We start from the raw sequence: 13,421 nt of genomic DNA on the forward strand, positions 1-13,421 counted from the left end.
CTAATGATATCGTTGAAACATCTTCAACTTTCATAATAAGCAGATTATACAGAATGAAAGAAATAAGTTATTAAATAAAACATATCGAACAATATGAACTACGTTAAAATTCCTTAATAATATACGTCAGAATATATGCTAAACACATTATATATAATAAAAATATATTAAATTTATAGTTCATTTCTGGCAATTTTGCAATTTTATAGATAAACGTGGCAATATCGATTTTTTTTTTCTCGCATTCCTTCCGTAGCTTCAGATCCGCTGGTCAAACTATAATTATAAACATTGAGTAGGTATTATAGATTTACCATGTGCATTATGCAGAAAGAAATAAATAAGATAATTTGAATATCTACTAATGCTCTTGCTGCATATATTTTTTATTTGATCTTTATTTGAATATGTTTTGTATAGATAGTTTCAATAATACATGTAAAGCTGGACTCAGACGACTCGTGTACTATCGTAGTAAACAAACATTTTTTTCATTTATAATCAACAAGCTTGGCACTCACGCGACGTGACGAGTGACAAAGCTCAAGTCACACAACATACAACATGGCAAGTACCTATATGCCAATAACAAATGTTTGTCAAGCACACGAGTCGTCCGAGTCTAGCTTCAAACGAAAGCACAAATAATTTTACTGTTATTGCGTATTTACTATTCATTTCGGGTTGGTAAGGGCTTATTTTTTTGTTGTTTTACATTTTTTTAAATATGTTATTTATTTTTATTTGTCTCTGACGATGAACTGTGAAATGCGAGATGAAAAATCGTACTGTGTGTTTTTTTTTCAACTAAATAATAATAATTAATTTTTAAGTTTTCCGATTTGTATGAAAATGAGTCCAACAACATGCTAACCAACATACTGAAGAATATAGGGTCCGGCAATAGTGCGTTGGGCATCTGTAGCTACTAGAATAAAAAACTTCAGAATTTTGTTTAAGTGCAAACCTAAAGTATGTACCAGGATGTATTTCAGAAAAATATTTTAACTTCTATAGGGTGGCTCAAAAAAGAGTGAGTGGATACGGATGATTTTTTTAAATGGAACACCCTGTATATTATTGCATTTTTGGCTTCCTTTCAGATTACTTTACATAATCCTAAGATTTCACTAAATATGTTTCAATAATTTTAGAGATATTAATAAATAAATAAAAAATATAGATTTTCCAACCAACCTTATACAAATTATTATAAACCCTCCTGAAATCAAAACTATATTAGATAGTTACTTTATTACTTTAGGATGGTCTATATTTACTTTGCTATAGATAGAGTTTTCTTAATATATATTTTTTATTGTTTTATTAATATCTGTGAAACTATCGAAATATATTTATTTATAGCTTAGAACCATTTAAAGTGATCTAAAAGGAAGCCAAAAATGCAATAATATACAGTGTATTCCATTTAATACAAATCATCCCAATCCGCTAACACTTCTTTGTGTCACCCTGTAAAAGATAAAATATTTTCCAGAAACACATTCTTGTACATTCAGACGCACTATTGCCATTCCCTGTATGTAGAAAAGCCTTGAGACTATTTTTTCGTTCCGTTAAAAATCATGCCAGTGTTACCAAATATAAAAACAAAACTATAATCATTAAGAACAAGAATTCTAATCTGCCTTTTTATTTTATTTTTTTTTTCTCTACAAACTACGACAAAAATGGCCAAATTAAAGTACTAATTAAAAGCAAAGTTCCAAAAGACACTTTGCGTTTGAATCGGTCATTATTTTTGTCCTCGAAGTCGAAGATCTCGTCGTCGCCGAGCACTACATTATAAAGGGCGGCACTACATTGTAAATGGGAATTCGTAGCGCCCGGCCAATAGCAAATTATGTCTAATTAGTCGTCGGGAGACAAGAGGGAGGCTACATTAATTACCCTAGCTCAAAATTAAAGTATTTCGATTTCGTTTTGAATGACTATTCGTTCTGTTTCTTCCTTCAAGTTAATAGCGTATTTTCTATAATGGGAAAGAGGTAGGTAGAACTTCTTAAAAAGTAAGGAATTTATATAAATGTCGATGATGCAATCATATAAATAAACCAAATAGATGTTTTTTTAAAGAAAATTTAAAATTATTTGGCCATGGATGAAGGAGACTTAGAATATTTGACCCAGAAACTAAAAGAAATTGTTAAATAGAAATTAGACGCAGAATACAGTTAGCAAAAACTGCTAAAACGCGTCTTACAAGAATATGGCAGAGCAGAGTGATAACAGCCCACACAAAAAAGAATTTGCTTCATACAATTGTCTTCTCAATATTTCTTTATGGAGTGGAATCCTGGTCCATCAAAGCATCGGAAAGGCGCATGATAGACAGCTTTGAAATGTGGTGCTACAGACGCAGATGTATGCTTAGAATATTTTGGACAGCTAGAAGAACTACTTTATCAATAATTAATGAGCTCAACATAAGAACCCGACTGTCGGCAGTCTGTCTGAAACGCATCCTCGAGTACTTTGGACAAATTGCTTTGTACACTTTGGTCCGGTGGTTTTGCAGCCCCCCCACAGCGCCGCAAAGCGACCGAATATACTGAAATATTTAAACAGATGTTCGATGATCGCCATCCACTTTATGGGGTGTTCCAGGGACCGAGCAGACTCCGGTCACGAAAAAACTTCTTAAAAGCTGTTCCAGAAGATCCACCATCTGATTACCCTCTTAAGGAAAAAGATCCCACCGGCCGACATCTTGATTGGGCCACCTGGAAGTCCTTGAACCGAATTAGAACAGGAGTAGCGCCGGTTAAGACCAATAAAGCCAGGTGGGGGCTTATCGACGTCGAGGACACGGACTGTGAATGTGGCGAAACCCAAAATATGGAGCATCTGTTGTCCTGCAGAAGTTGCCCTCATACCTGTAGCCTAGAAGATTTATGGAACGCCGAAGAAAATTGCACATTGCTCGGTATTGGGCCAAAAAATTTTAAATTACACTTATATATTTTAGATATTATAGATATTTATTGTCCGGACACGAAAAAGTAAGAAAAAATAAAGTAAGTGGACACATTGCTCGATGACCTGCCAACAACATGGAAAAAATTATTATAACTGGTGAAAAAGAAACCTATAGAGAGTGTGGGGAGTAACAAAATGGATGTTATATAAACATCACTAGGACAAATACAACTGAAATAAGAATGAGAATAGAACAAGCTAGGACTGGGGGATTCAGAAAGATGAGTAAATTATTATTAAAGTGTTATGTGTTTGCCACCCTGCTTTATGGAATGGAGTCTTAGATATTGAATAAGAGCGAGATGAAAAAAATAGAAGCCTTCGAAATGTGGTGTACAGTAGAATTTTAAGAATACCATGGGTGGACAAAATTAGTAATATTAGAGTGCTGGAGATGCTGAATACGAGTAAGAGAAACAGAAAACTGAAATACTTTGGACATCTTATGAGACAGGAGAAGTATCAGCTATTGCAGAACATCATGCAAGGCAAAATAGAAAGGAAACGTTCATCTGGAAGAAGAAGGACGTCTTGGCTCAAGGACTTGCGGGAGTGATACGGAGTAAATACCAACACGCTGTTTAGAAGAGTCGTGAACAAAATACAAGTGCCAGGGCACATAAAGAAGAAGAAGAAATAACGAACTTGACACGAAGGCACGAGGGAGTTCGTAAAGCCATGAGTATAAGAAATATAGACGATGGCCAATTAGAAGATGGAAAAGAATAGAATATAGATTATCGTAAAAAACAACGCTTTAGTGTACAAAAAGCCAAAACAGCTTCGTCGACAAAGCATTCACAAAACAAAAAAAAAACACAAAAACAAATATACAAATAATAAAAAAAATTGTCATACAATACAAATCAATTCAAAAAAATTTACATAAAATTTACAAATAAAACTAATATGGACATTGCAGAACACAGGCGTAGGTATCTAGAAAATTTTACAAAAGGAAAACTGTAAATGGATAAAATCATGTTATATACCTATCATAAAATCAAGAGTTATAAAGTATTAAATATTAAATACTAGACCTTTAACCAGTGTGTGAGATGATCAAAATTTTAAAATTCAAAATTGTTCATGATTAAATATCAACAAAAAAGTCGTTTACCGCATATAGGGCTCTCTCCAGTAAGTATGATTTCAGAGCTTTGCGAAATGCGGGAAAGAATGAAAGTGACTTGATATTCGAAGGCAAATGACTGTACATTTTCTTGGCACTATACAGTATTGAGCCCTTAACTAGTTCTGAGGTTGGCAGATAAATATCGTGCTCCGCATTCCTAAGTGGATAGTTGTGAGGAGGCCTTTCCGGAATAGAGAATATGTGCTTGCGGATTAAGCAAACGGATTCAAAAATGAATAAGGAAGAGTCAGTATTTTGAAATTTTTAAACAAAATTCTGGCTGTAAGTTCTACTGTTTAGTCCCAATAAGTATCGAACTTCTCTCTTTTGAAGTTTGAAAATACGATCAAATTTTGTCGCGCAGCAAGTACCCCATAATGGAAGGGCATAACGAAGATGCTACTCAAAAAGGGCATAATAGACAATTCTAGAGGTTGATGATTTAGGTTCCTTAGAAACTGATCTTAGCGCAAAACAGGCAGAGCTTAGTTTCTTTGATAAGGATTCGATGTGCAAGTCCCACTTTAACGAGTTGTCTACAACAAGTCCTAAGAATCTCACAGAGTCCACGAAACGTACGTAAGTGTTTCTGTTTATTCATATTATTCCTCTCTTTGATTTCATATACTATCCAGATTTCCTCTCTTTAAACCACTCCAAAAACTAAATATATATTTATATTTGCCAACTTTATAAATAGCAAGTAAATTTCTGCAGCCGGTGGAGCATCATCGACATGATTTACGACTTTGGGTCGACGCATAAATGTAAATCCGCTCTATCCAGGCAGGAGGGGAGCAGAGATGGCGGTAGGAGCGGGACAGCAGGGCAAAAACAGGCCCGACATTTAAATAAATTTAAATAATGAAAAATAGAGATTGTTTCCGCAATAAACGAGTTTATTCCGTCGTTTTGTGAACCGCCCGACCGGCTGCCAGGTTCCAGCTTGTTTCGTTCTACGCGCCTTTTATTTGCAGGTTTGTAATCGAAAGAAAAATGGAGAATAGTTTGCTTTTAAAAGCTCAGACAAAATATAGTGTGTCCAACGAGTGATGGAAGATTTCGACAAAGCTTGAATAAGAAAATTACAGAGAGTACATATCGACAAACTAAGATGGAGTGCAATGGTGAATTAATATGGCTGACTTAATTTCCGGGCCCCTAGAATTTTGCGCTGGATGTACAGGGTGGCGCCCTCATAGAAAATTAGCTGGATGAAATCGAGTGCACAAAATGCCTCATTTCCAGTTTACTGCATAAAATGATTGTCTTTTCAAAAGGATCTTTTCATTTTAAAAGGCATATGTGAAGTTCTACCTCGAAAAGTAGCTACAATAATTATTTCTCTCATGTTGTCGACAATAGTTTTGTAAACAAGTCAAGTTTTGTAAACTCTGTCTTCGACATATCCCTATAAAAGACACAGACTAGATAAAATAGATAAAATCAGGAGCATTTAAGTATTTTATTAATTGGTGAATGGACACTGCATTTACCAACTAATAGAATCATATCAATTCTTTCTGATGTAGGATAAGTTTGCATTTCCGGCAAATTTCTGAGGATTTTTTTTTAACTGGCACAAAATGATAACTAGTTGTTAAAGTTAGACTACTTAATTAGACAGCTATGTTGAAGTAACGTCAGACATATCGCAACTACCTAGATTTTATCAAATAATAAAGTCATACTCAGATCAAATCATGTAAATGAAAATATCTAGGAAAATCTTTGTTTGGGTAGGCAACCTTAATAGTATTTGAAGAGACATGAATTTTCCATTGAATATCGGAATAATATACTGGGTGTTTTATTTAAAATAAAAGAGGAACATGCTTTTAAAGGTGACCCTGTACAACTTTTTGGATCAAGTTTTAATTTGATTTAAAATACAATAGTTAATTTAACTAATCTACCGGGTAAATTCCAATTTAGGTAGCTTTTATTGTAATTTAAAAATTGTTCTTTATTTCTAGCAAATTTTAAATATGTCATAAACCTTACATTTTAGTCATAAACCTATAATATATATATATATTCTTATAAAACTCACCTTTATTTTTCTCCCAGAATCCGAAAATCACTTAATATATGGGGTGTTCCATTACAAAAAACACAACTTTGCTATGTAACTTTTTTGGGGACACCCTGTAGAACTCACACACTTAAAACGTAAAAACATGCATTCACTTGTGGAAAAAAGAGAGACTAATGAGAGAGTAATGCGTATAATAAATAATTATAAAATCACATAAGAAAAATATCTGCATTTGTACTTACCATATGTCCTTCCTTCTGCTTTTTTAAATTATAGTACTATAAAAACTTGAAGAATGCTTAAACGCAAAAACTGCAGAACAAATTGCAAACAATAAAGTAAGATTATGTTTTCTTATTTCATACAGAATATCAAATAAATTTCAGGCACAAAACAGGTATGATATCTTTGTAAATGTGAGCCACATCTGTCTCTTAAAAGTTTCGAAAAATTTGTGACACTAAGATCTTTATTGTTATAGCTTATGCAGCAAAACCATATTTTCGTAAAATGTTTCGAAACTGTTCCGCATTGTTTCTCAGCAGAGATTTTGTTTCGAAACAAAATTAGTAAGACCCATGATTACTTATGGAACAGTTGCATTAATTCAAAGTTGGTCAAAGAATGCCTAGAAAAGCCGAAAAAATTATGCAAAGAAAATAAAGTCCTCCTACTGTGCCAGCCCACCAAGGGATAGAAGGCAATAAAAAAGCAAACGATCTAACTAGAAACGGAGCGAACATTTCACTAACTGGACCAGAACCATTCTGGTTTCCAAATGGAAACCAACTTAAAGCGGAATTCAAGAACCTTCCTGGGTTCTCAAAAGCCAAAATCTCTCGGGTTGTCTGGCTTCTTCAAAGCATTGTTGCCACGTTGATGTAAAAGTTTTACTGTAGTAATGTTTATTATTTTATTGTTGTTTTTCCAAGTCCTTAGGTTGCCGCTCACTCGTCGGGCACGATTGAAATGCATTGTGTGCATCCATGAAAATCTGATCATGTTTGTTAGTTTAAATACTAATCAAATGAGATTTGGCAACATCTATTTGTCACAAATCTCAATATGTCCAAAATAGTGCCTGGAAATTCTGAGTAATGATAAATATTTATCCTATACCGTTATATTTTACAACAAAGACTTAGTTAAGGGATTTATTTACATTAAAATGGTTGCATTATAATTCGCCATGTTTAAGGCAGAATTTTTGTATGGCCTCTTGCCGCCATTATATGAAGCAAAATCAAAAACATCAAAATAAATTGTAAAATGTTATTTTTGAGAACTATTTTGTGATAAGATTCCCACATACAGTAATAAAGTGTTTAATTAAATTAAAAACAAGAATTTTTGAAAATTTTATTTTATTGTTTAAATTTATATGTAAACCTTAATCGAAATTAAAGCGCTTTAATTTTTTGCCAAATACATACCTATAATCTACCAGTAAAATTTTCGGCGCAACAAAAATTGTCCCTACTTTTCAAAACGTATTAATGATTTTTTATATTACATATTTGTTGTGCCTTCTGGCTCTACCCGCCATTTTCATTGTCGAGTAAAGTCTCCTTTTTAACAATCCACATCCTCTAGATTCATTTTACGGCACGCTTAAAATATAATTTGCTCGTAATATTCTTCGGTAAAAAATTAAATACTCTTGTACCTTGCTAAATGATCAAATGTTTTTATTGTTCTGTTTTTTAGATGTGACCACGTAATACACAATAAAACTAATTTTATAATAGTCATATAACGCTGTGTAAAATAGTTGCATAAGAGTTGTATACCCTTTTTATAGAACTTCTATACTACTAAACGGTTGCATAAAAATGGGCCTTTTTTGGTTGTAAAGCTATCATATTACGGTCATATAGCACGTTATATGAATTGAGGTATCCTATAAAAATTATCACATAGCAGTTTATAAAATAAAATTTGCTATTTGGGAGGACACTGTTAACTATAGTTATTTCTTATACAAGGCGATAAAATGGTATTTTATCCCCCCCCCCTCCGGTTTAAGACACTCGAAGATATTTCTCAGAATTTATAGCCGAGAAATATCAAAGATTTTCCTTGATTTAAGTAAGAACAATCTTCGGATTGTCACGGGGTTTTTGACAGGACACTGTCAACTATAGTTATTTTTTATACAAGGTGATAAAATGGTATTTTATCGTCGACCGAAAAGAATAATTGACAAATAAATAAAGCTGTCTCTTTAGTTGTCACTTTTGAGTCAATATTTTTTAATTCTCTTTCATGTCGATTGCTGATTGAATTGGAGCCAGAAATGGTTCAAAACGAAATAAGTAAATTACCAACAGATATTCAGGCCATAGATAAAAGAAAATAATGTACTATTAAGATAGATCTGAAACTTAATAGTAAAATTTTGGGTCAAAGCGCCCCTCCGTGTTTTTAGTGGAGACTACGTTTATAACCCAGCGCCTTCGCCTTTTCTGCTGTAAATGTTTTTTATGTTTATATTTGAATTCAAAGGATTTATTTTTAAAGTTACACTGATATATTAGTATATCAGAGTACCTTTAATAAAACATAAGAATATATATATTTTACAATTTATTTTTTTATTTATTCTACAGAGTTTCATGTAAATGATCGTAAGTCGACTGGCTATCTAATGAATAGACCGAGATTTATAGATTTTAAAGCGAACGAAAAAAAATCAAACAACGAATACATACCATATATTTTTTTTTATCTAAGATACATACCTTATCGTCTTTTGGAAACACGTACATTTTTCCAGTTTTGTTAGTTTCTTTGCAAGATGCAACACAACAAGAAAACACCATTTTTACAGTTAATAAATAATAAAACTATTTCTGACTATGATATTTAAAATTTACATAGATAGAAAATTAAAAAACAAACCAGTATTTGCAAACGCAGGCCCAAATTCAATAAAATTCAAAATTTTTCCTGCGAAAATCAGGCTTTTTTCACTGAAAAGGTATTTTTTGATTTATCAGCAGTCATTGTCAAGTTGACAATATACAGGGTGTTTTCGAATTAGTCTAAAAAAATTATGGTGTGATTCCTCATGTGTTCTTAAAACAATTTTTATATAACCATTAGGTCTAAAGTACTTCCTTTCTGATCTACAGGGTGTTAAAAATTAAAAAAAAAAACGATTTTTTTGCTTAACATAAATGGTACACCACTGCTTTTTTAAAGAAAATATATTTTTTTCTTAATTGGCCATCCTTTTTAAACAAAATTGATCTTTTGAGTTTTTCTTGTTAATCAAACGATTGTCGAGAAAAAAATAAATATACTTATTAAGAGCCCGCCTTAATTCGTTTTCTAACGATTTTATATTTTTTAGATTAATTAGGAAACACCCTGTATATGCATATCACAGGCAACCAAATAAATAACTATAAACCAGTAACCTCTAAAAATTATTTTTCCTACCACTAGCGACATACCGTGTTTTTAGTGTGTACTAAATTATTTTATCAAAATTTCACCATATAAGTTTCCAGGCAATGATTCAGGCTCAAAACGGCTCAAAACGAAATAAGTAAATTACTAACAGATATTCAGGCTGAGGCGACAAACGCCATATCCAAACTACTTTCATTTAAATCCCGAATAACTTATGAAAAGGAATACAAAAATTTTCAAAAATGGAAGCAATTAAAAAACGTGCGAGAATAAATAAAGTTTTTAACCTATCCTCGCTGTTAAAGTATCACTTAATCTACCCTTGCGGTTAAAGTACTATTTTATCTCCTATTTTTGATAGATATAAGGCAATTTTAACAGTTGCTATGGAAAAAAAAACATTTAATTGGTATCAAATTCACCATGAATTTAAATAATTTCTATTTCTAAGATAATTGCTTTTAGACAGTTCTTATTTTTTTCAATATAATTTGTTCGTTTTTGTTGTATTTTTCAGTTGGATTAAAACCGGGAGATTTTTAAAATTTAAATATCAAAAACGGGGCCGCATCGAATCTACATTTTTAATGGAATTGAAAATGAGAAAGGATTTATATAAAAGGCTCGTTCTTTTTTTGACAGACGAGAAGAGATTTTTCCTTTATATTTCGCCTTGTTCTTATTATACTAAGAAAGATTATGCGCTCTTTTATTTACTGATAGTTGCTCTATTCTTCCTTTGAATTTTAGATTTTTTAAATAAATTTATGTCATATTATTTATACAAATAATAATATACATAGCTAGGAATATATTTTTTTATTTATTTTTAATCTATACTAATATATAAAATCTTTAAGTGACTCTGACATACTGATTAATCACGATCCTGCTAAAACCACTCAACGTAAGAAGCTCAATTTTGGCATACAGGTGATTCTAGAGTGTAGAGGTTCGATAAGAAGGGATTTTTCAAAATTCCAGTTCCAAGGGGGTGAAACCACCCTTCAAATATTACAATGTTTTTTATTTAAAAAACGGTCAAGTTTCCGAAAAAACGCTTAAACACGTATATTTTATTTTGTTTTTTTTAAATATTTTAAGATTTTTTAAAAATGTATACAGGGTGTTTCAAAAAATCTGGTCATTGATTAATCACGATCCTGCTTAAAGCGCTTGACGTAAAAAGCTGATTTTTGGAAAATAGATTGACTTTAGGGTGTAGAGGTTCGATAAGAAGGGATTTTTCGAAACTCGAATTCTAAGGGGGTGAAACTATCCCTCAAATATTAAAATAATTTTTATTTAAAAACCGGCGAGTTTTTCGGAAAAACTCTTAAACACGTATATTTTATTTTGTTGTTTTACATATTTTAAGATTTTTTAAAAATTTATACAGGGTGTTTCATAAAATATGACCATTGAGTAATCACGATTCTGCTTAAACTGCTTGACGTTTAAAGCTGATTTTTGGCAAACGGATTGACTGTGGGGTGTAGAGGTTCGATAAGGAGGGGTTTGGTTTGGTTTGGAATCTCAAATTCCAAGAGGGCGAAAACGCACCTCAAATATTACAATATTTGTTATTTAAAAAACAGTTAGTCTTTCGGGAAAACGCTTGGACAAGCATAATTTATTTGTTTTTTTACATATTTTGAAATTTTTTAAAAAATCATACAGGGTGTTCCAAAAATTTGGGTAATTTCTTAACCACGATTCTGCTTAAACTGCTTGTCGTAAAAAGCTTATTTTTGGCAAACGGATTTTTCGAAAGTCAAATTCCAACGAGATGAAACTACCCCTCAAATATTACCAAGTTATATAATAATAACGCCATAGTGTTTTTTCTCATGCTGACATAAATGTGAGAAAATTTTATCCATCAGTTTGTATGTTAATGGAAATTCTTGCTTTGCTTTATCATCACCATTACAAATGATTAATTCGACGCGAACGAAGTCGCTGATACACGCTAGTATGAATTATAAAATTTGAATTAAAAAAAAAACAATATACAGGATGGTCCGAGCTGTATTCTGGAAATTTTGGCAGCATGTTCTGCAGATGAAAATAAATAAAAAGGTTCTTATAAAATGTATGTCCTAAAATGCTTAGTTTCGGGGATACAGGGTGTAGAAGTTTCATTTTTATTTCGATTTTTCCCAAATAATTTTTGAAGTAAAGTCAATAATTGGATAAAAATTGGTATCTGGGAATTTTTTGACATGAGAAATTTGATTTTGATGTCAATATGACTCCTACTTGTAGAGGGCGCCACCTACAAATTTTTTAACTGGTTTGAAGAGTAATAGCTTTTCCTCTGCACCTGTATAAAACTACTGAGTAAAAAAATATACATTTACGACGTTTTTTTACGTAAAATAGGTCTCTTGGTAAAAATCGCTACGAGTAACCGTTCTAAAGATATTTAGAATGAAAATTATTGACAAAAAAATAAACATGTTGAGTAGATAGTTATTTGACTGAAACATAAATTTGAGAACTATGTATTTTTTTAAATTACTCATAAATTTTTCTTCCAAAAATGATGAAAAACAGTTTCTTTTGAACTTTTGGCACACAACCATTACAAATTTATGATTTTAGTCTAATAACTATTTAGTGAACATGTTTAATTTATGTCAGTGATTATGACAGGTATTGATAATGTAGATTCTAAATATCTCGACAACGATTTGTCGTACCGATTTTTACCAAGAGACTTTTTACGTAAAAAATATGGTAAATATATATTTTTTACTCAGTAGTTTTATACAGGTACGGACGAAAAGTTATTAGTTTTCAAACCAGTTAAAAAAAACAGGTGTCGTCCTCTACAAGTAGTATTCATATTGGCATCAAAATCAATTCTCTCATGTCAAAAAACTCCTAGATACCAATTTCCATTGGTGTTAAAATCTTAATATTTTTTCGAATTGTTGTAATTTTCTTCCAAGTACTTTTAGCATTTCGTATGAAATTTTTGTGTAAAAGTTACTATAAATGCGACATATTTTAAGGCTAAAAAAGTGTCAACATATTCACCAGGGACGTGCATATGGGTTATCATTGGAATATTTTTCTAAAAAAAGCATGTACGCTACTGACTTTTTTCTCTTCTGACCGAAATACTGTAAACCGTTTAATGCCGATTAAAAGTTGTCTCTTGATATTTTGTCGATTTCGGCCTCCTTGATGAGATAAACGCAATTTTATTAATTTTGCGTGATCCAAGTCAATAGCCAACCCGAGTAGCAACCTATAAAAAAATTTAATATTATTAACTTGAGAAAGTTTTAAATAAATACTCATTGATTCCTCATCAAAAAATATGAACAAAAGTTCCGATAAACATGGATATGGAAATGCATATTTTTAGAGTTACAGGATGTTAAAAGTTTTTAAAATTAGGTTTTGTGTAATTATCTTAAATACCATTATTTTTTTATTTGATTGGGACTTACATTCCCAATTTCAGGGAACGATTCCCGGAACGTTCCCAAAAGCTTTCCCAACAAGTTCTTTCCTGGGAAAGTGTCCATCACTATTCTCACCAGCGTTGCTAGCAAGTAACAGCCAGCCACAATTATCTTTTAGAAATATATTATAGCAACTGTTGCAACCGACTTAACGTCTCAAATGGAGGGAATTAGGTACCTATTTCTAGTCCATTCCAATATACCGAAAGGAATTTTTCATTTCGACAAAGGTCTGCGTTTGACTTAATATTTGTCCCGATTCGATTTACGCTTGTTTAGGTGCAGTTTGGCGAAATTGAGAAGCAAATATTCGACGGTTTTATCGCTCGGCTACGATTCCAAAGCATCGACC

This window comes from Sitophilus oryzae, unplaced genomic scaffold (genome assembly GCF_002938485.1).
Source record: "Sitophilus oryzae breed Bouriz unplaced genomic scaffold, Soryzae_2.0 scaffold_1443_pilon_pilon, whole genome shotgun sequence".
NCBI lineage: Eukaryota > Metazoa > Arthropoda > Insecta > Coleoptera > Curculionidae > Sitophilus > Sitophilus oryzae.